The sequence below is a fragment of the Zeugodacus cucurbitae genome, chromosome X (genome assembly GCF_028554725.1).
Source record: "Zeugodacus cucurbitae isolate PBARC_wt_2022May chromosome X, idZeuCucr1.2, whole genome shotgun sequence".
Taxonomy (NCBI): domain Eukaryota; kingdom Metazoa; phylum Arthropoda; class Insecta; order Diptera; family Tephritidae; genus Zeugodacus; species Zeugodacus cucurbitae.
The window spans coordinates 2,614,395-2,638,508 of NC_071672.1; the positions used below are offsets into that span (position 1 = coordinate 2,614,395).

The following is a 24,114-nucleotide window of genomic DNA, read 5'->3' on the forward strand; positions in this document are numbered from 1 at the left end:
TTTAATGCATGGTCTACTGCTTGGGGCAGCAGAAGTACAAACCATCGTGGGCGCTTAATTTTAGAGTTTTTGAGTCAAACTAGCCTTACGTTAATAAATAGCGGTACAAAAAACACATATCAGAAAGGTAATAAAGGTTCTATAATAGACCTTATGTTTGTAAATGACGCACTTAGCAGACACATGAAGTGGGAGGTGTCAGACATGTTCACAAATAGTGATCACATGGCTATCATTGCTGAAGTCTTAGTATTCCGAGAAATGGAACCCCTGAGAGGAAACACTTCTCAGAAACGTAGCTGGAAGCAAAACGGGTTCGATGCTGATGTTTTCGAGATAGTCTGAAGTGCAGTAAAGGCACCTGACGAAGACGCCACCCACTTGGTAACCGCATTGCGGAGACAGCTGGTCGCAGCATGCGACGCAACAATGCGAAGGACAAAATATCACAACAAACGACGTCCAGTATATTGGTGGAATGATGAAATTGCCACGTTAAGGAAGCTTTGTCACTCAGCTAGACGTAACCTACAGCGCCACCAGGGTAGAGAAAACGAAGGTATCCTTAGAGAAACATTTAAAAGACATAAGAAGCTCTTGAAGTCAGCCATATCCCGCAGCAAAAAGTCCTGCTTTGAAAAGCTCTGCGAGGAAGCAAATATTGATCCCTGGGGAACTGCATACAAAATATGTATGTCGAAGTTCAAAAATAAATCGCAACAACCTAAAAGCGGCCTGTTCATGAAGAAAGTTGTCGAAGCACTATTTCCGACACACGAACCGATTCCCAGAGCTGACCGAAACGATATTACAGAGTCACCCCTTTTAGTTACGGAAGAAGAACTATTGGCTATAGCGAAAAAAATTAAAAACAACAAAGCGCCAGGATTAGATGGTATACCAAATAGAGCCCTCAAGGTAGCCATAACTTCAAATCCCACCCTGTTTACTAAAATGTACAACGCATGTATAAAAGAAGGGGTGTTCCCCGACCCCTGGAAAGTTCAGCGTCTGGTTTTACTTCCAAAACCAAAGAAACCACCTGAAGAACCATCATCGTACCGACCTCTGTGTATGCTCGACACAATAGGGAAAGTGTACGAAAACATAATAAGAAACCGCTTGGAGCTTGCAATCCAGGAAGCCGGAGGACTATCAGAGAGACAATACGGCTTCATAAAAAAGAGATCCACTATCGACGCGCTAAGAGAAGTCGTTGACACTGCAAAATGTGCAGTAAGTGGCAAAAGGTGGAAAGGTGGTACAAAAGAATATTGTGCGCTGATTACCCTGGATGTAAAGAATGCGTTCAACTCAGCAAAGTGGGCAAATATATTCAAAGCATTATATACAATACGCGCCCCCAAATACTTGATAAATATTATTATGAGCTATTTTGAAAACAGAAGATTGATCTTCGACACCGACGAAGGAACTAAGAGCTACTCTATTTCTAGTGGAGTCCCACAAGGCTCTGTTTTAGGTCCGCTCTTATGGAACCTCGTGTATGACGGTGTGCTGAGAAAACAACAACCAAAAAATGTAAAACTAGTTGCATACGCGGACGATCTTGTTGTGGTAGCAGTATCTAAACAGCTCGGTGACCTTCAGAACAAATGTAATGAGTGTATAAATGGTCTGCGCCAATGGTTCTCTTCCATGAGCTTGGAACTGGCGGAGCACAAAACAGAAGTATTGCTTATAAGTACCAGGAAACTTGAGGAAAAAATAACCATAACTATTGGAGATTGTGCGATTATTTCACAGCCAAAGTTAAAGTATTTAGGGGTAATATTAGACTCTAAGCTTAAATTCAAGGAACACTTGGCGTACACGGCAAATAAAGCAAATAAGATTTATAACGCCTTATCAAGAATGATGGCAAATAGAGGCTGCGTGCGTTCCAGCCGGCGTTTTTTAATTGCAAAAGCCATGAGCTCCGTAATATTATATGCGGCCCCAATATGGGTCCAGGCGCTAGACATAAAAGCGTATGCAAAACCAATAAATGTTGTACATCGACTCTCAGCAATAAGAGTAATAAGTGCTTTCCGCACTATATCCAGCGAAGCGGCTGAAGTACTGGCAAGTATACCGCCCATAGACATCCAGGGTGACGAATTCGCAAGATTAAACGAACTCTCAGAAATAACAGAAACCAAAAAGAGAGACGAGAGAAATAAGAGCATAACAATGTGGCAGCAGCGGTGGGAAACTTCAACTAAAGGACGGTGGACCCACAGACTCATACCTGACATCCATTCGTGGATAAATAGACAACATGGGGACCTTGATTTCCACTTGACCCAATTATTAAGTGGTCACGGATGCTTCAGAAGCTACCTATATAAATTCCGTCATGACACTAGTCCGTATTGTCCGATGTGTACAGAGTCCATAGAAGACTGTGAACACATATTTTTCGAGTGCCCCCGATTTTTAAGTACAAGAGATAGGCTTAAAATTGCCCTAGGAGGTAGTTTAATGGTGGAAAATTTGACTGCACTCATGTGTCAGTCTCCCGATAAATGGAAAGCTGTTAGCAACGCAACAGAACTTAGACATTTAGAACAGATTAGGCGTCAGTCAGTCCGTATTATAGAGGAGACTTAAAAAGTCTAGTCACTCCCACGAAGTAATACTTAATCCGGTGGTTCCGTGGGAGAGTCTTGTGTTGGGAGTAGGTTAGATTTAGCGGATTAAAGTTCCGCACTCCGGCTTTCGATGCTTCCCCCTACTATAAAAAAAAAAAAAAAAAACCTGTGCTTAAAAAAAAACAAACGAAAAACAAATTACGTCACACAAAAAACACTTGCTCAAACAAATTTTCTTTTCACAAAAACAAATTCAAATTTCCACAAATACACTCAACTACACGTATATAAATAAACACCTGCCGCAATGTAAAAATTTTCAAAAGCCAGCTATGATATGCACACACAAACTAACAAATGAGAAAATATACATACAATTGTATATATATTCAAACACTTGCAGTAATGTAAAAATACACAAAGACAACTACAGAAAAAGTATACACGTACTGACAAACTTTATCTACACATACAATACACATATATACACACACGTATATATTAATATACTAATGCGTAAATATGTATGCAAATGCGCTAAAAAACTACCACAAATCACAAACTAATACACAAATACTCAAAATGAATGTACTTACATCCAATGCTGAGGGCTCCCTCTTTCCAACAAAAAACACCAATTCACACAAAATTCACGACACAGAAAACGCACAGAAACGAAAACACGTCTCAGTAGATAGGGACATCTAAAGCCAATATTAACGTGAGTACCTGCCGACGACGGCCTTACCTCACGGTGCTCAAAAGCACAGCGGATCAAATCAATGCGATGATCAGCGCCCCGAAAAATGCAATGCATTATTTAGTACCAATTGGCGTGTGGAATGGACACACTAACCACCTTGGTGAGGTTCGAGGCCTATCTAAAACCTCTGCCGTACTTTGGGTCCGGCACCCGGTTGCAATGCAACTCCACATTGAGTGACAAATATCACTCTCCCCGCATTCGGGTATTAAACCACAACCACCACGATACTCCCCGAGGGGCCAGTCCGCACGAGTAGGTTGGAGCGAACTCCAAGGGCTCCTACTCCCCGTGGTACCAGAATTAAGTCTCCGGTCAGACCTCGTAGTTGAAACTACTACCAGTTGAGCTTCCATACTGCTCTGGACTGGTGACCAGGGGTTGGACCCCATTCTCTCATCCAATACACACACAATACACACACCATTCACACAAAGAAACTATACTTAGTTTCCAGCTAATTGTCTTCGCCGCTTAAACACCTCACGCGCAAACACACCAAATAATTCTAATCGTTCGGCATCCCAACTAGAGGAGATCACACCACTAACATCTAACCGTCCATCAGTCCAACTAATCCCCATACCCCCAAGGTCCCTAATGTACGAGTACATCGGGCATTCAGCAATAACATGCACCCAATCCTCAACACGCGCCCCACACATACATTCCATTCCATCAGAGAGGCGCCTCTGATGCAAAAAAGCATTCAAAGGCCCATGCCCCGTAAGTAGGAAACCCAGACTCAGACAGAATCTGAAATCTGGGTTTTCCCCAACAAACCCAACATCCCGAATGTACTCACCTACTCCTAACCCTGTCATCTAGAAGCCTCTTGCTTCCTAGATATCCCAACCTCTCCACATCATCGTCAGAAATCCATTCATTCCGCAGCAATAACACACTCAAACCCCTCCTCAACCTGAAAGAAACAGCACGCTGTAAAACAATCAGGGCAAGAGGGGGCACACCCAATAAAACCTGCAACGCATCCGTAGAAACGGTGCGACATACAGGCAAACAGGCAAGCATCATGCAACGCTGTATAGAAAGAAGTTTTCGACGACCCGAAACCATCGTAGCCACCTTCCACCATATAGGAGATCCATAAGTGGCACAGGCCACAAACAAACCTCGATATATGGAGCGAACAGCACGACGCCCGAGACCCCAATCACTCCGTAAAACGCGCCTGACACTACCAACAATCGCCTGCAGCCTCCGCTTCACATTCACTAAGTGTAGAGTAAAACACATTATTTCACTCATGGTCAACCCCAGATATTTGACTTGCGTCACATACCTGATGCTGACCCCATTCACACGGACAACCGGTGGACGCCCCGGTGACAGTCTACCCTTTAAGAGCATTGTCACCGTTTTATCCATCGATATCTCAACCCCCACACCCACACCCCAATTATGAGCAATCTCCAACAATTGCCCTCCTACCCTTTCAATCTCAGACCTCGAACAGCCTTCGACCAAAAGAAGTAGGTCATCCGCATACGCACAACACCTGCAGAGTGGTTCGAGCTGCCCAAGCAATGAGTCCATCATGAGGTTCCAAATATATGGACCACAGATGGATCCCTGCGGGCAGCCACGAACAACTCCAATCTCCACACTCCCATTCATACCAAAGATATAGGCTTTCCTGTCCGAAAAGAAGTTCCGCCAGAGACTAATTTCCGAACAGTCAAGTTCCTCTAGCCGTTGAATCACACGATCCCAGATTAGGTAATCAAACGCCCCCTTGAAGTCAACAAATATGCCAAGGACATATTTGTTGGTATTCTCCCTCACAGCATTCTGAACATACATCCAGGCATCTTCTACACTGCGTCCTTTCCTGAACCCATACTGCCTATTCGACCTCAAATCCCGCGTTAGCTCCTGAAGCCGTTCCACCATAACTCTTTCCAGCACTTTTCCAAGCACTGGAAGGAGACTGATGCCCCGATAAGAACGAGGATCACTCCTGATCTTATCAGGAGACTTCAGGAGAGGAACAACCCTGGCACTTTAACACTCACGTGGAAAATATCCCTCACAAAATCTACTCACACAGCCGAGCAATTTGCTCATCCACCTCCAGATCATCAAACACTCTAAGCGGTATTTCTAACACCGCTTCCCTTACACTCTGTCCATATCGGTTCCAGTCAATACCAGAAGTACGCCTTCGCGCAATGGACTCACACACACCAAAGGAGGGGAACGAGGAGCAACCACAATTTGGATCAAATTATGATCACTCAGACCCCACCCTCCTCTAACCTCCCACTTAAAATCAAACACTCTACTTGCTGCCTCATTCATAAGCGTCACGTCAATATCACTCACACCCCTAGGCCCATCAAACGTATACCACTCACTCGGCTCATTCAGAATGTGAAGGCCCTTAGCCAACACCCATTCATTCATTACCTCGCCTCGAACGTGGCTTTGATATCCAGACGAATGTCTGGATACCTTACTAAACCACATCGAGGACGAGGCATTCGCATCCAACCCTAGGACTAATGGGCTACCACTCGCCAGAAGTAGTAACTTATCCATATAGCCCAGGTAGGGCTCTAGGTGCTCGCTAAATTTGCAATACAAACTAGCGACAATCATTCTACCGAACTCCCCCTCTATAGACACACACACCCCCTGTTGTGACGAATCCAAGACTACACAATCGTAGCCGGAATCATTCACAACTATTGCAGCATTAACCCCAAGGTCCGTAAAGACCCTAAAACCTCCAGGAAGACCCCGAACCACACCATTGGTGGCGTAAGGCTCCTGAAGTAAGGCAATGCCACACCCCCCCTCAATCATACAACCCCCCAACTCACACATAACGGCATACGACCACTGACAATTAAGCTGAAAAATCCCCCCCATCAGTGTCTGGAGAGGGCACGCTCAACAACGCCACAGTAAATCTTGCAGACAGCTGACATCGTAAGATGCCCAGCTGGCCTACCCTTAAATGCACAGTTGCGACAATGGGGGGCGTTACCACAACCGGCAGCTCTATGTCCTTCTTGACCGCACCGCCTATAAACATCTGATTTGGCCCTACACTCAGCCACTCTATGGTCAAAACCCATACACCGGAAGCAGCCAGCAACTGGGCTATCCGGTCGAACCCTGAAGGAGAACCACTTTATGTAGCACCTTCCCGCCTCCAAAAGGGCGGACATTAATTTGTCCGACCCCTCAAGGACAACGTTGGTGCTACCATCAGCAGCCACCTTCCAGGGCCGACTGACCATCCGCACATCCGGCTTTCGTGCCTCAGGGTTGACGTCCTGGAGGTTCAACCGAAAGAGCTCCTCCATGAAGTCATCATGGGAGATTTCGGTGTGAACCCCCTGAACCACAACCCGCGGACCCAACTTCCGGTTCACACTCACATCCAACCCCACCTCCCCGAACTTGGCATTATTCGCCACCTTTTCCCTCTCTAAAACAGAGGGGGTGCGAATAACCACCCCACCACCCTTAATCGGCTTCACCTCGTGTACACGCACTCCGAGGGAAGGTCCCACCTCCTTCACGACCTTCTTAATCACCTCCTTAGAGGAGGTGGTAGGGGCCTTGCTCCTCACCACCACCGACCAAGTCTCAACCGGCTTCGGCAATGCCGGAGCAATCGCCTCCAACACTGGCGCTGGAGGCGCACGCACCGACTCAGCCGGAGCCAAACCCACAACCGACCTCTTCGATTGGGGAATAGATCCCCCACAACCCCCCCTGAGAGCGTCAACCTGACCGCGAAGATGGGCATTCTCGGTTACTACCGTCATCAGAAGCGCCTCGTACTTCGAGGCAAGCTCCATCAGCCCCTTCGCAGTAGTGACCTCAAAGTCTTTAACCCCAAACACCAATGCGTTTAATTCCGCCGTCACTGCCTTCATGGCAGCAACATGGCTGATAGCGCCTCCCCCAACCACACCACCATTTTCTCCACCCTCCTTAACAGCGCTAACAGGACACTCCTTTGCAGTAGTACCCTTAATGCGCTTCTTCCCCTTAATCCTCACTACACCTCCACGCTTGCTAACAATAGGGTGGACAACCACTTCTTCAGCGGTGTCACCCATATCAGCACAACTACTCCCATCCCCTAACATCACCAACGATGGCGATCCTATCCTAACCTTCCTACGCGGCGGGGACCCAACCGAAGGTCCAGTACCTTCATCAGCCGACGAGGTCTCCACTGCTAACGCTAGCTCTTTCCCCTCATTCCCAGCAGGGTGCTTAGCCCTTCTCCTCCGTGAGGGAAGCATTTCTACTTCCGGCCTTTCACCAGGCAGGCTGATCCGCCGGCAAAACACTGGCACAGAAGCCACTCGACCAGACAAGACTTGGAACAGCTGCTCTCAAGACACGTGTGACTGAACGCACTGAAGGAACTAACTATAAGAATAGAATCGTCCAGTAGCTGCTACCACCTAAGCAGTCGATTATTGCGATATCGCAAGGTCACAACCCACAACTCCAGCCAACGGTCTGGAACTGGTCACCCAATAAACCGCCGGACAGAACAAAGTCCCCGTAACGGCTCCAAGCCAACCGATGTGGAGCTGAACCAAATCGCACTGTAGGTCTAAGGTTAACAGCTACGAACGCAGTCTAAACAAAAATCAGCACCTTCAACACTCGGACAGACACCGGTACCCTTTGAGCAAAACCTGCCCAATCCCCCCGGAAACAAGTGGCAACTCAGTACCAGACACTCGACACAACACTCACTGGCAGAAAAACCAAAAAGCAGAAAAACAACAAACACAGAAAACACTGAGACTCTATTAGAGTCAGCACCCACGCTAACAATGTGGGTAAACCACGTAAACCCCAAAAGGTACTACCTAACACGCGCCTACACACATAAAACTACTGTGCTCAAAAACACCTGTGCTCGAAAACACCTGTGCTCGAAAACAACTGTGCTCGAAAACAACTGTGCTCAAAAACACCTGTGCTCGAAAACACCTATGCTCAAAAACACCTGTGCACGAAATCACCTGTGCTCAAAAAACACCTGTGCTCAAAAAACAACAAACGAAAAACAAATTACGTCACACAAAAAACACTTGCTCAAACAAATTTTCTTTTCACACTCAACTACACGTATATAAATAAACACCTGCCGCAATGTAAAAATTTTCAAAAGCCAGCTATGATATGCACACACAAACTAACAAATGAGAAAATATACATACAATTGTATATATATTCAAACACTTGCAGTAATGTAAAAATACACAAAGCCAACTACAGAAAAAGTATACACGTACTGACAAACTTTATCTACACATACAATCGAACATATATTGAAAATGAAAATTTTTTATGAAAAACACACATATATACACACACGTATATATTAATATACTAATGCGTAAATATGTATGCAAATGCGCTAAAAAACTACCACAAATCACAAACTAATACACAAATACTCAAAATGAATGTACTTACATCCAATGCTGAGGGCTCCCACACAAAAAACACCAATTCACACAAAATTCACGACACAGAAAACGCACAGAAACGAAAACACGTCTGAACAATCTGAAATTCTACAATCGAATCAGTAGATAGGGACAACGTCCGGTGGGATTAACGTGGGTACCTGCCGACGACGGCCTTACTCCACGGTGCTCAAAAGCACAGCGGATCAAATCAATGCGATGATCAGCGCCTCGAAAATGCAATGCATTATTCGGTACCAATTGGCGTGTGGAATGGACACACTAACCACCTTGGTGGGGTTCGAGGCCTATCTAAAACCTCTGCTCCCCGTGGTACCAGAATTATGTCTCCGGTCAGACCTCGTAGCCGAAACTACTACCAGTTGAGCTTCCATACAGCTCTGGACTGGTGACCAGGAATTGAATCCCATTCTCTCATCCAATTCATACACCTTTCACACCAGAAGCTAACCCCGGTCTTCAGCCAATTGTCTTCGCCGCCTGAACAACACGCGCGCAAATCTTTCAAACGACCCTAACTGTTCGGCATTCCGACTAGTGGAGATCACACCACTAACATCTATCCGTCCATCAGTCCAACTAATCCCCATACCCCCAAGGTCCTTAATGTCTGAGTACATCGGGCATTCCGCTATAACATGCACCCAATCCTCAACACGCGCCCCACACATACACTCTGGACTATCTGCAAGGTGCCTCTTATGCAAGAATGCATTAAGAGGCCCATGCCCCGTAAGCAGGAAACCCAGACTTAGACAGAATCTGAAGTCTGGGTTTCCTTCTACATACCTAACGTCCCGGATGTACTCATAAGTCACCCGACCATTGAGACTACTGTCCCAACGGTCTTGCCACCTACACCTGACCCTATCATCTAGAAGCCTCTTGCTCCCTAGATATCCCTCCCTCTCCACATCATCATCGGAAATCAAATCATTCCGCAGCAATGACACACTCAGACCCCTTCTTAACCTGAATGATACAGCACGCTGCATGACAACCAGGTCAAGAGGGGGCGCACCTAGTAACACCTGCAACGCATCCGTAGAAACGGTGCGACATACAGGCAGACAGGCGAGCATCATGCAGCGCTGGACGGAGAGGAGCTTTCGGCGACCGAAGACCGTCGTGACAGTTCGCCACCATACAGCAGCTCCATAAGTGGCACAGGCCACAAATAAGCCGCGGTATATGGTGCGAACAGCATGACGTCCGAGGCCCCAATCACTCCGTAAAACGCGCATAACCTTACCTACGACCGCCTGCAGTCGCACCTTAACACTCACCAAGTGTGGAGTAAAACACATTCTTTCACTCATGGTCAACCCCAGGTACTTGACTTGCGTCACATACCTGATGCCGACCCCATTCACTCGGACAACCGGTGGACGCCCCGGTGACAGTCTGCCTTTTAAAAGCATTGTCACCGTTTTGTCCATCGAGATGTCTACACCCACACTTATCCCCCAGTTGTGGACAATTTCCAAAAATTGTCCTCCCACCCGATCCAACTCACGCCTTGAGCGACCTTCAACAAGGAGAAGAAGGTCGTCCGCATACGCACAACACTTACAGAGTGGTTCGAGCTGCCCAAGCAGAGAGTCCATCATGAGGTTCCATATATATGGACCACAGATGGACCCCTGCGGACAGCCACGAGCCACTCCAATCTCCACACTCCCATTCATTCCAACGATAGAGGCTTTTCTGTCCGAAAAGTAGCTTCGCCAGAGACTAATTTCCGGACAGCCAAGTTCCTCTAACCGTTCTATCACTCGATCCCAGATCAGATAATCGAATGCCCCCTTGAAGTCAACAAATATGCCGAGGACATACTTGTTGACATTCTCCCTAACAACATTCTGCACATACATCCACGCATCTTCCACACTGCGTCCTTTCCTAAACCCATACTGCCTATCCGACCACATACCCCGCGTTAGCTCCTGAAGTCGTTCCACCATAACCCTCTCCAGTACTTTTCCAAGCACCGGAAGAAGGCTGATGCCCCGATAAGAACGAGGATCACTCCTGATCTTATCAGGGGACTTCAGGAGAGGGACGACCCTGGCACTTTTCCTCTCACGTGGAAAATATCCCTCCCACACGCACTTGTTATAAATGGCCTCCAAGTATTCCGGAATGAACTTCCACAAGCTTTTGCACATCTCTCCGTTCAAACCATCAAAACCTGGGGACCGTTTAGACCTAACCAGGCCAAAGGCGTATCCCAACTCCTCATCTTCTAGTGGAGGAACAGGTACCACCTTGGTGGGGTTCGAGGCCTATCTAAAACCTCTGCCGTACTTTGGGTCCGGCACCCGGTTGCAATGCAACTCCACATTGAGTGACCAAAGTCACTCTCCCCGCATTTGGGTATTGAACCACAACCACCACGATACTCCCCGAGGGGCCAGTCCGCATGAGCAGGTTGGAGCGAACTCCAAGGGCTCCTGCTCCCCGTGGTACCAGAATTAAGTCTCCGGTCAGACCTCGTAGCCGAAACTACTACCAGTTGAGCTTCCATACAGCTCTGGACTGGTGACCAGGGATTGAATCCCATTCTCTCATCCAATTCATACACCTTTCACACCAGAAGCTAACCCCGGTCTTCAGCCAATTGTCTTCGCCGCCTGAACAACACGCGCGCAAATCTTTCAAACGACCCTAACTGTTCGGCATTCCGACTAGTGGAGATCACACCACTAACATCTATCCGTCCATCAGTCCAACTAATCCCCATACCCCCAAGGTCCCTAATGTCTGAGTACATCGGGCATTCCGCTATAACATGCACCCAATCCTCAACACGCGCCCCACACATACACTCTGGACTATCTGCAAGGTGCCTCTTATGCAAGAATGCATTAAGAGGCCCATGCCCCGTAAGCAGGAAACCCAGACTTAGACAGAATCTGAAGTCTGGGTTTCCTTCTACATACCTAACGTCCCGGATGTACTCATAAGTCACCCGACCATTGAGACTACTGTCCCAACGGTCTTGCCACCTACACCTGACCCTATCATCTAGAAGCCTCTTGCTCCCTAGATATCCCTCCCTCTCCACATCATCATCGGAAATCAAATCATTCCGCAGCAATGACACACTCAGACCCCTTCTTAACCTGAATGATACAGCACGCTGCATGACAACCAGGTCAAGAGGGGGCGCACCTAGTAACACCTGCAACGCATCCGTAGAAACGGTGCGACATACAGGCAGACAGGCGAGCATCATGCAGCGCTGGACGGAGAGGAGCTTTCGGCGACCGAAGACCGTCGTGACAGTTCGCCACCATACAGCAGCTCCATAAGTGGCACAGGCCACAAATAAGCCGCGGTATATGGTGCGAACAGCACGACGTCCGAGGCCCCAATCACTCCGTAAAACGCGCATAACCTTACCTACGACCGCCTGCAGTCGCACCTTAACACTCACCAAGTGTGGAGTAAAACACATTCTTTCACTCATGGTCAACCCCAGGTACTTGACTTGCGTCACATACCTGATGCCGACCCCATTCACTCGGACAACCGGTGGACGCCCCGGTGACAGTCTGCCTTTTAAAAGCATTGTCACCGTTTTGTCCATCGAGATGTCTACACCCACACTTATCCCCCAGTTGTGGACAATTTCCAAAAATTGTCCTCCCACCCGATCCAACTCACGCCTTGAGCGACCTTCAACAAGGAGAAGAAGGTCGTCCGCATACGCACAACACTTACAGAGTGGTTCGAGCTGCCCAAGCAGAGAGTCCATCATGAGGTTCCATATATATGGACCACAGATGGACCCCTGCGGACAGCCACGAGCCACTCCAATCTCCACACTCCCATTCATTCCAACGATAGAGGCTTTTCTGTCCGAAAAGTAGCTTCGCCAGAGACTAATTTCCGGACAGCCAAGTTCCTCTAACCGTTCTATCACTCGATCCCAGATCAGATAATCGAATGCCCCCTAGAAGTCAACAAATATGCCGAGGACATACTTGTTGACATTCTCCCTAACAACATTCTGCACATACATCCACGCATCTTCCACACTGCGTCCTTTCCTAAACCCATACTGCCTATCCGACCACATACCCCGCGTTAGCTCCTGAAGTCGTTCCACCATAACCCTCTCCAGTACTTTTCCAAGCACCGGAAGAAGGCTGATGCCCCGATAAGAACGAGGATCACTCCTGATCTTATCAGGGGACTTCAGGAGAGGGACGACCCTGGCACTTTTCCACTCACGTGGAAAATATCCCTCCCACACGCACTTGTTATAAATGGCCTCCAAGTATTCCGGAATGAACTTCCACAAGCTTTTGCACATCTCTCCGTTCAAACCATCAAAACCTGGGGACCGTTTAGACCTAACCAGGCCAAAGGCGTATCCCAACTCCTCATCTTCTAGTGGAGGAACAGGTACCTCTTGTGCTTGAGGTGCCTGAACCTCAGCCCTGGGAAAGAACGCTCCTAACAGAACCTCCGCACACTCTCTCCACGTTGATAACACAGAGTCACCAACGCGGAGAGAGGTGATATCCTCCCTCTTACGACCCCTGCAGATCCTGTAGACCTGCCCCCAGGGGTCGTCCCTATTCTCCCCAATAAAGCTCCTCCATTCCTCTTCTTTAATCCTCACAAGCATATCCTTATACTCTCTAACCGCACAACTAAAATCATATCTGATCTGGGATAACCTATCCGAATTGGACCGCCGAGCACGCTGAAACTTTCGTCTCAACCGCCGGACAGCCCTCCTCTTCAAGGTTAACTCATTCGTCCACCACTTAATTTTCCTAATCCTAGAACTTTCATACTTCCTGAAAACCCTATCATTAACACACCACACCAACTCATACAGCCGAGCAATTTGCTCGTCCACCCCCAGTTCCTCAAACTCACTAAGCGGTATTTCCAATACCGCTTCCCTTACATTCTGTCCATATTGGTTCCAGTCAGTACCAGAGGTACGCCATCGCCACAATGGACCCACGTACGCCGAGGGTGGGGATTGCGGAGAGACCATAATTTGATACAAATTCAATCCCCACCCTCCCCTAATCTCCCAACTGACATCAAACGCTCTCCTTGCTGCCTCATTCATTAACGTTACGTCGATATCACTCATGCCCCTAGGCCCCTCAAACGTAAACCATTCACTCGGCTCATTCAAAATGTGGAGGCTCTTAGCCACCACCCATTCACTCAATACCTCGCCTCGGATGTGGCTTTGATATCCAGACGAATGTCTGGATACCTTACTAAACCACATCGAGGACGAGGCATTTGCATCCAACCCTAGGATAAATGGGCTACTACTCCCCAGTAGTAGTAGCTTATCCATGTAGCCCAGGTAGGGCTCTAGGGGCTCGCTAAATTTGCAATACAAACTAGCGACAATCATTCTACCGAACTCCCCCTCTACTGAAACACACACCCCCTGTTGCGACGAATCCAACACTACGCAATCGTAGTTTGGATCCGTCACAACAATTGCGGCATTACCCCCAAGGTCCGTAAAGACCCTGAAAACCCCAGGAAGACCCCGAACCACACCATTGGTGGTGTAGGGCTCCTGGAGTAAGGCAATGCCGCACCCACCCTCAAGCATACAACCCCCCAACTCACACATCACGGCATACGATCCTGACAATTTAGCTGAAAGATACCCCCCATCAGTGTCTGGCGAGGGCGCGCTCAACAACACCACAGTATATGGGGCAGACAGCGGACATCATAAGATGCCCAGCTGGCCTACCCTTAAATGCACAGTTGCGACAATGGGGTGCATTGACGCAACCGGCAGCTCTGTGGCCTTCCTGACCGCACCTCCTACAGACATCTGATTTGGCCCTACACTCAGCCACTCTATGGTCAAAACCCATACACCGGAAGCAGCCAGCAACAGGGGTATCCGGTCGAACCCTGAAGGAAAACCACTTTATGTAGCACCGTCCCGCTTCCAAGAGGGCGGACATTGATTTGTCCGAACCCTCAAGGACAACGTTGGTGCTACCATCAGCGGCTACCTTCCAGGGCCGACTGACCATCCGCACATCCGGCTTTCGTGCCTCAGGGTTGACGTCCTGGAGGTTCAACCGAAAGAGCTCCTCCATGAAGTCATCATGGGAGATTTCGGTGTGAACCCCCTGAACCACAACCCGCGGACCCAACTTCCGGTTCACAGTCACATCCAATCCCACCTCCCCGAATTTGGCATTATTCGCCACCTTTTCCCTCTCTAAAACAGAGGGGGTGCGAATAACCACCCCACCACACTTAATTGGCTTCACCTCGTGCACTCGCACTCCGAGGGAAGGTCCCACCTCTTTCACCACCTTCTTTATGACTTCCTTAGAGGAAGTCGTCGGGGCCTTGCTGCGCACAACCACCGACCACGTCTCCACGGGCTTCGGCAATGCCGGAGCAATCGCCTCCAACACAGGTGCTGGAGGCGCACGCACCGACTCAGCCGGAGCCAACCCCCCAACCGACCTCTTCGGTTGGGCAATATATCCCCCACAACCCCCCCTTAGAGCGTCAACCTGACCGCGAAGATGGGCATTCTCGGTTACTACCGTCATCAGGAGCGCCTCGTACTTCGAGGCAAGCTCCATCAGCCCCTTCGCGGTAGTGACCTCAAAGTCCTTCACCCCAAACACCAAGGCATTTAATTCAGCCGTCACTGCCTTCATGGCCGCGACATGGCTGATAGCGCCTCCCCCAACCACACCCCCATTAACTACACCCTCACGTTTCCCTCCCTCCTTCGCCGAGCTGACTTTCGTCGATCCCTCCTTCGCGACGCTCTTTTTTGCTACACCCTTCTTCGCGAAGGCCTTATCTGCGACGCCCTTATCCGCGACGCCCTTCCCAGTGCCGCTGTTACCGCCGCTCTCGGCCGGCTTAGCAGCACCCGAAACTGCGGGGTGAGCAACCGCTTTTTCAGCGGTGCCACCTATTCCGCTACCGCTCTCACTCCCACTGTTCTCCGATTTCACCAACAGAGGCGACCCCAAACGCGCCCTCCTCCGCGGCGGAGACCTCACCGGTGGCCTCACCTCCTCGTCACCCGACGACGTTTCCACCATCACAGTTATGGGGCCCGACCCGTCGCTTTCAGCGAGGGACTTAACCCTCCTCCTCCGTTGTGGAGCCATTCCCACCTTCGGCCTACCCCCAGGCAGGCTGTTACGCCGGCGAACACTGGCGCAGAAGCTACCTGCTCAGGTAAAACCCGAAACAGCTGCTCTCCAGGCGCGTGCAACTGAACGCACTGAAGACGCTGACTCACACGTGTACTCGCTCTGTAGCAGTCACCACCCAAGCAGTCGGTTAATGCGCTCTCGCGAGGGCACAGCCCACAACCCAGCCAAAGGCCTGAAAAGGCTACTCAAAAAGACCGCCGGACAGATCAATGTCCCCGTAACAATCGCGAGTCAACCGCTGTGGCACTGTACCAACCGCACTGTGGGCTTAACAGCACTCTGCTACGACCGCAGTCGACGCAACAGTCAGCGACCTCAGCACTGGGACAGCCCCAGGCACCCTTTGGGCACAACTGTACGGGCAAACCCGAAACAAGCGCAACTGAACGCCAGGCGCTCAGCACAGCACTCACTGGTAGGCAATCCAGCCAGCAGGAATACCAACAACACGGTAAACCACTGAAACTGTGCGACAGCCCACCAACAACAACTATGTGGATACCCACGCTACTTTAGATAACAACAATGTTGTACTTACCCAATACGCACTGTACAGTCTACCAAAACTGTACAAAACACACGCCCGTACCGAAAAACCGCAACCACGCGCGCACAAAAATGCGGAGAATGCACAACAATGTGCAGTCACACAAATCCACACGCGACCGTAGCAACAACAACACTACCTACCCACGCCAGGCAATAACGGTGCCAATAACACACCGCGTAAACAAATGACCGCACAAAAGAGAATACGGAAAAATCGCAAAAACCACTCGCCAAGAAAAACTCACCAAAATCACAACGATGCGCACGCACGTCTATCCGCGTCGAAAGCCAACTAACGAATGAGTAGATAGGGACATCTAAAGCCAATATTAACGTGAGTACCTGCCGACGACGGCCTTACCTCACGGTGCTCAAAAGCACAGCGGATCAAATCAATGCGATGATCAGCGCCCCGAAAAATGCAAAGCATTATTCAGTACCAATTGGCGTGTGGAATGGACACACTAACCACCTTGGTGAGGAGTAGATAGGGACAGTAGGAATCTCGTTAATCCATTCATGCGCGTCACTAATTAGATGACGAGGCATTTGGCTACCTTAAGAGAGTCATAGTTACTCCCGCCGTTTACACGCGCTTACTTGAATTTCTTCACTTTGACATTCAGAGCACTGGGCAGAAATCACATTGTGTCAACACCCGTTAGGGCCATCACAATGCTTTGTTTTAATTAGACAGTCGGATTCCCCAAGTCCGTGCCAGTTCTGAATTGATTGTTAATTGATAATCGTTATAATTAAATAAGAATATATATCTTGCGATATAATTCTTATAAAATTTTAGCAAGAAAGTTCCACAATTGGCTACGTAACTACTATCCGGGGAACAAGAACCGAAATTCTCTATTTACCCAGAACGAGTACATAAACCATGGATTGCTTCCCAATGAAGCCCGACTATCTCAATCTTCAGAGCCAATCCTTATCCCGAAGTTACGGATCTAATTTGCCGACTTCCCTTACCTACATTATTCTATCGACTAGAGACTCTTCACCTTGGAGACCAGCTGCGGATATTGGTACGGCCTGTTGAGAAGTTTGCGTAACCCCACCATAAATTTTCAAGGTCCGAGGAGAAAATATCGCCACAACAGTAAATGTCATGCTCTTCTAGTCCATCTACCATATCTCTCTTCGAAAGACTTCCATGGTAGTACGACTATAAAACAGAAAAGAAAACTCTTCCGATACCTCTCGACGGCTTCTTTATGGTCGTTCCTGTTGCCAGGATGAGCACAAGGCCCATTTTTAATAACAAACGGATACTCAACAGGTTACGGAATTGGAACCGTATTCCCTTTCGTTCAAAATTATTCAAGTGTTTAATTACTATGAAGAAAACATAATAATATATTCTCAACAATTCATTAAAACTTGAAAATTTTCGGCTTTCGCCTTGAACTTAGGACCGACTAACTCGTGATCAACCACTGTTCACACGAAACCCTTCTCCACTTCAGTCCTCCAAGGTCTCATTCGATTATTTGCTACTACCACCAAGATCTGTACCAATGGCGGCTCCATGCAGGCTTACGCCAAACACTTCTAAGCACACCATTGTACCCTCCTACTCACTAAAGTTTCAAAATTTATAATCCAACCGAAATTGTATTATAAATCATGTACTTTAGCGGTAATGTATAGGTATACAACTTTAGCGCCATCCATTTTAAGGGCTAGTTGCTTCGGCAGGTGAGTTGTTACACACTCCTTAGCGGATTACGACTTCCATGTCCACCGTCCTGCTGTTTTAAGCAACCAACGCCTTTCATGGTATCTGCATGAGTTGTTAATTTGGGCACCGTAACATTACGTTTGGTTCATCCCACAGCGCCAGTTCTGCTTACCAAAAGTGGCCCACTGGGCACATTATATCATAACCTCAACCTTCATATCAAGAAAGGTGACGTTCTTACCCATTTAAAGTTTGAGAATAGGTTAAGGTCGTTTCGACCCTAAGGCCTCTAATCATTCGCTTTACCAGATAAGATTATTTTTCATAATATTTTAATGCACCAGCTATCCTGAGGGAAACTTCGGAGGGAACCAGCTACTTGATGGTTCGATTGGTCTTTCGCCCCTATACTCAATTCTGACAATCGATTTGCACGTCAGAACTGTTTCGGTCTTCCATCAGGGTTTCCCCTGACTTCAACCTGATCAAGTATAGTTCACCATCTTTCGGGTCACAGCATATATGCTCAAGGTACGCTCCAGTTAGAGGTATAAATAATAATAAATTATCATTATACATAACTATATGGAACGCCCCGGGATTGAATTAATAGTAAAATATTTCACTAAAAATTAATCCCATTATATAAAAGTTAAGTTAATTTCGCCATTAGGTTTAATATAACCCAATGACTTGCACATATGTTAGACTCCTTGGTCCGTGTTTCAAGACGGGTCCCGAAGGTATCCTGAATCTTTCGCATTGTTAATCATATAAATGCATACAATTAATATTAAAATCAATGATAATAATATTATTGTAAAATTCAAAAGAATTTAAGCATTATATATGTAAAATCTATCAACACTTTATCAAATCATCAGTATTTATTCTATGTTAATAAGCTAAAAGCAAATTAATTTGAATAAACTTAACACCAATGATCTTTTGATAAATATTTTATTATGTTAATAGATTACAATGTCCTTATATGAAAAAAATGCACACTATTACTATAACATTATAAATATCACAGTTATAATGATGAATTTTTCATAATGGATATTCAGGTTCATCGGGCTTAACCTCTAAGCAGTTTCACGTACTATTTAACTCTCTATTCAGAGTTCTTTTCAACTTTCCCTCACGGTACTTGTTTACTATCGGTCTCATGGTTATATTTAGTTTTAGATGGAGTTTACCACCCACTTAGTGCTGCACTATCAAGCAACACGACTCTTTGGAAATATCTTTCTAGTAATCATTAACGGTACAATCTTCTACAAGAGTGTACAGCTCCTGGCGTATGCCGATGATATTGATATCATCGGAAGCAACAACCGCGACGTTTGTTCTGCGTTTTCCAGACTAGATAAAGAAGCGAAGCGTATGGGTCTGGTGGTGAATGAGGACAAGACGAAATATCTCCTGTCATCAAACAAACAGTCAGCGCACTCGCGTCTTGGCTCCCACGTCACTGTTGATAGTCATAACTTTGAAGTTGTAGATAATTTTGTTTATCTGGGAACCAGCATTAACAACACCAACAATGTCAGCCTTGAAATCCAACGCAGAATCACTCTTGCCAACAGGTGCTACTTTGGACTGAGTAGGCAATTGAAACGTAAAGTCCTCCCTCGACGAACCAAAATCAAACTCTATAAGTCGCTCATTATTCCCGTCCTGATGTATGGCGCTGAAGCGTGGACGATGTCAACATCCGATGAGACGGCACTAGGAGTTTTCGAGAGAAAGGTTTTGCGCAAGATTTATGGTCCTCTAAACATTGGCAACGGCGAATACCGCGGACGATGGAACGATGAGCTGTACGATTTATACGACGACATTGACATAGTTCAGCGAATAAAAAGACAACGGCTACGCTGGCTAGGTCATGTTGTACGGATGGAAGAAAACACTCCAGCTCTGAAAGTATTCGATGCAGTACCCGCTGGAGGAAGCCGCGGAAGAGGACGACCTCCACTCCGGTGGAAAGACCAAGTGCAAAGTGACCTGCCTTCACTTGGTGTTTCCAGTTGGCGCCAAAAAGCAAAAAGGAGGAATGAGTGGCGCGCTCTGGTGGATTCGGCTATAATCGCTTAAAGCGGTTCCTACGCCAAATATATATATATATAATCATTAACGTTATACGGGCCTGGCACCATCTATGGGTAAATGGCCTCATTTAAGAAGGACTTAAATCGTTAATTTCTCATACTAGATATTAAGATATTCCATACACTGCATCTCACATTTGCCATATAGGCAAAGTGACTTAGTGCTGAACTATTTTCTTTTCGCTCGCCGCTACTAAGAAAATCCTTGTTAGTTTCTTTTCCTCCCCTCATTAATATGCTTAAATTCAGGGGGTAGTCCCATATGAGTTGAGGTTGTATAAAAATAGTTATATTTATTTTATATTTTAGCTTTTTGCTATTTTAAAGAAACATACATAATTATTTCTTAACGCCAATAATTTTCTTAATAATAAATATTCAATCTTTTCATCCCGTACGTACTACTTTTCATTATAACAACAATATTATTTTCTTGCTTTTTTACGTTTAAAGGCAATCCTAGAATAAAATAATATTTTATGCTAGACGTTCCTCTAAATGTATATATTATTTGAAATAATATTGAAATTTTATTGTTTTTGGGAATACTAAGATTCTTATTTATTATAAAATTTCGTTCAAATATGAGGTGTTCAAGAATATATTTTCTATATTTCTTTTTATGCTATTAATATTATGGATTGAAAAATACAATCCAGTAATATACCATGTGCTTAAATTCTTTTAATTGACTAAAAGAATAAGCAACTAATTTAGCATAGTCTTACAACCCTCAACCATATGTAGTCCCAGCAGCACTTTAAAATTAAAAAAAGTACATAACAGCATGGACTGCAATATGCGTTCAAAATGTCGATGTTCATGTGTCCTGCAGTTCACACGATGACGCACAGTTAGCTGCGTTCTTCATCGACCCATGAGCCGAGTGATCCACCGCTTAGAGTGATAATTTTTTGTTTATTTTAATTTAACGTCAAGAGTTTTTAATTTATTGAAAGAATAACATTTCGTTTTCGTATATTATATAAATTATTTTAAAACATCTTTCAATAGATTGTAATTTTCAACCCAAACATTTACAAGTTGCGCATGTCTTAGTCCAACAAAAACAGTAATTCCTTTTTTATTACATTTTATTTGATTACTATAAATTTTTAAGGAATTACACGTTAATGAGAACAAATTAACTTATCATTTATATTATTTTTATAAATAATAAGTACAACTATATATGTTTAAAGGTTTGTTGCGTTCAAATACAATGTATGCGATATAATTTTCATTATACTACAATATAAGGAGTAAAAAAAAAGCAAAAAAAGAAAAACATTCAAATAAATGAATGAAAAGAAAAAGAAGAAAATAATTTTTCTTTTTTATTCTTTTTTTGTTTGTTTGTTTTTTTTTTATAATATTTACGGATAGGAACACAATAATGATCCTTCCGCAGGTTCACCTACGGAAACCTTGTTACGACTTTTACTTCCTCTAAATAATCAAGTTCGGTCAACTTTTGCGAAACAACCGTGAAACACAAGGCGTCACAGTGATCACGTCCGGAGACCTCACTAAATAATTCAATCGGTAGTAGCGACGGGAGGTGTGTACAAAGGGCAGGGACGTAATCAATGCGAGTTAATGACTCACACTTACTGTGAATTCCAAGTTCATGTGAACAGTTTCAGTTCACAATCCCAAGCATGAAAGTGGTTCAGCGGTTTACCCGGACCTCTCGGTCTAGGAAATACACGTTGATACTTTCATTGTAGCGCGCGTGCAGCCCAGGACATCTAAGGGCATCACAGACCTGTTATTGCTCGTTACTGCTAGACGCAATTTGTCCATTTAAGAAGCTAGTGTCCTTATAATGGGACAAACCAACAGGTACGGCTCCACTTATATAAACACATTCAAACACTTGCACATTCAAGATGAACTCATGAATGAAGGCTATATAAGCTTCAACACCATAATCCTGAAAGCATCTATTTAATATATTATCGTAATTAACCAGACAAATCACTCCACGAACTAAGAACGGCCATGCACCACCACCCATAGATTCGAGAAAGAGCTATCAATCTGTCTTACACGCTTATGTTCGGACCTGGTAAGTTTCCCGTGTTGAGTCAAATTAAGCCGCAGGCTCCACTCCTGGTGGTGCCCTTCCGTCAATTCCTTTAAGTTTCAGCTTTGCAACCATACTTCCCCCGGAGCCCAAAAGCTTTGGTTTCCCGGGAAGCGACTGAGAGAGCCATAGTAGTAGCTACACCCAATTGCTAGCTGGCATCGTTTATGGTTAGAACTAGGGCGGTATCTGATCGCCTTCGAACCTCTAACTTTCGTTCTTGATTAATGAAAACATCTTTGGCAAATGCTTTCGCTTAAGTTAGTCTTACGACGGTCCAAGAATTTCACCTCTCGCGTCGTAATACTAATGCCCCCAAACTGCTTCTATTAATCATTACCTCTTGATCTAAAAACCAATGAAAGTAGAACAGAGGTCTTATTTCATTATTCCATGCACAAAATATTCAGGCATTTGGAGCCTGCTTTAAGCACTCTAATTTGTTCAAAGTAATTGTACCGGCCCACAACAACACTCGATGAAGAGCACTGAAGCAGGTTTAAATAGGAGGAATATATAAAAAATACATTGTATTAATTACATATAAGAACTCCACCGGTAATACGCTTGCATACATAGGGTAATGTACATACCACAATTATAGCTGTACTACCCGTATGAAGCACAAATTCAACTACGAACGTTTTAACCGCAACAACTTTAATATACGCTATTGGAGCTGGAATTACCGCGGCTGCTGGCACTAGACTTGCCCTCCAATAGGTCCTTGTTAAAGGATTTAAAGTGTACTCATTCCAATTACAGGGCCTCGGATATGAGTCCTGTATTGTTATTTTTCGTCACTACCTCCCCGAACTGGGAGTGGGTAATTTACGCGCCTGCTGCCTTCCTTAGATGTGGTAGCCGTTTCTCAGGCTCCCTCTCCGGAATCGAACCCTGATTCCCCGTTACCCGTTGCAACCATGGTAGTCCTAGATACTACCATCAAAAGTTGATAGGGCAGACATTTGAAAGATCTGTCGTCGGTACGAGACCATACCATCTGCAAGTTATCTAGAGTTCAACCAATATAACGATCTTACGATCGCTTGGTTTTAGCCTAATAAAAGCACACGTTCCAAAAGGTCCGTGTTTATTTTGCATGTATTAGCTCTAGAATTACCACAGTTATCCAAGTAACTGTTAACGATCTATGGAACCATAACTGATATAATGAGCCTTTTGCGGTTTCACTTTTAATTTGTTTGTACTTAGACATGCATGGCTTAATCTTTGAGACAAGCATATTACTACTGGCAGGATCAACCAGAATAATATTTTTTATACTATATAAATTTTTATAATGATATTTTCAATATTTGAAAATTAAGTACACGACATATACAAAATGCAAAGAAGAACGAAATCGCGACAATAAATAATTATGAAAGTTCTTCTACTATGATCGATTAAAAAATTTACTTCATTTCATTTAAATTTCATATTATTGTATTATTTATTGCGGTCTTATTCGGACTTTGAGATATTGTATCTTATCGTGAGAAAGAATTTTCGTTCTCTATACATATATAATATAATTATTAATGTAAGGACGATGTTTCTTCTTGTATTTGTTAAACTTTCAAATAATATCATTTTTTATACATTT

At 45.5% G+C, this 24,114-nt stretch overlaps 1 non-coding gene and 1 pseudogene across 1 annotated transcript; both read right to left on the reverse strand.

Annotated features, from left to right (window-relative positions):
- Nucleotides 1–17,044: 17,044 nt before the first annotated feature.
- Nucleotides 17,045–20,692, reverse strand: LOC128923419 (large subunit ribosomal RNA; annotated as a pseudogene).
- Nucleotides 20,693–21,143: 451 nt separating this feature from the next.
- LOC128923176 (5.8S ribosomal RNA) lies at nt 21,144–21,322 on the reverse strand. The gene has a single exon (XR_008472211.1). It is a non-coding gene; the product is annotated as a 5.8S ribosomal RNA (ribosomal RNA).
- Nucleotides 21,323–24,114: the final 2,792 nt, after the last annotated feature.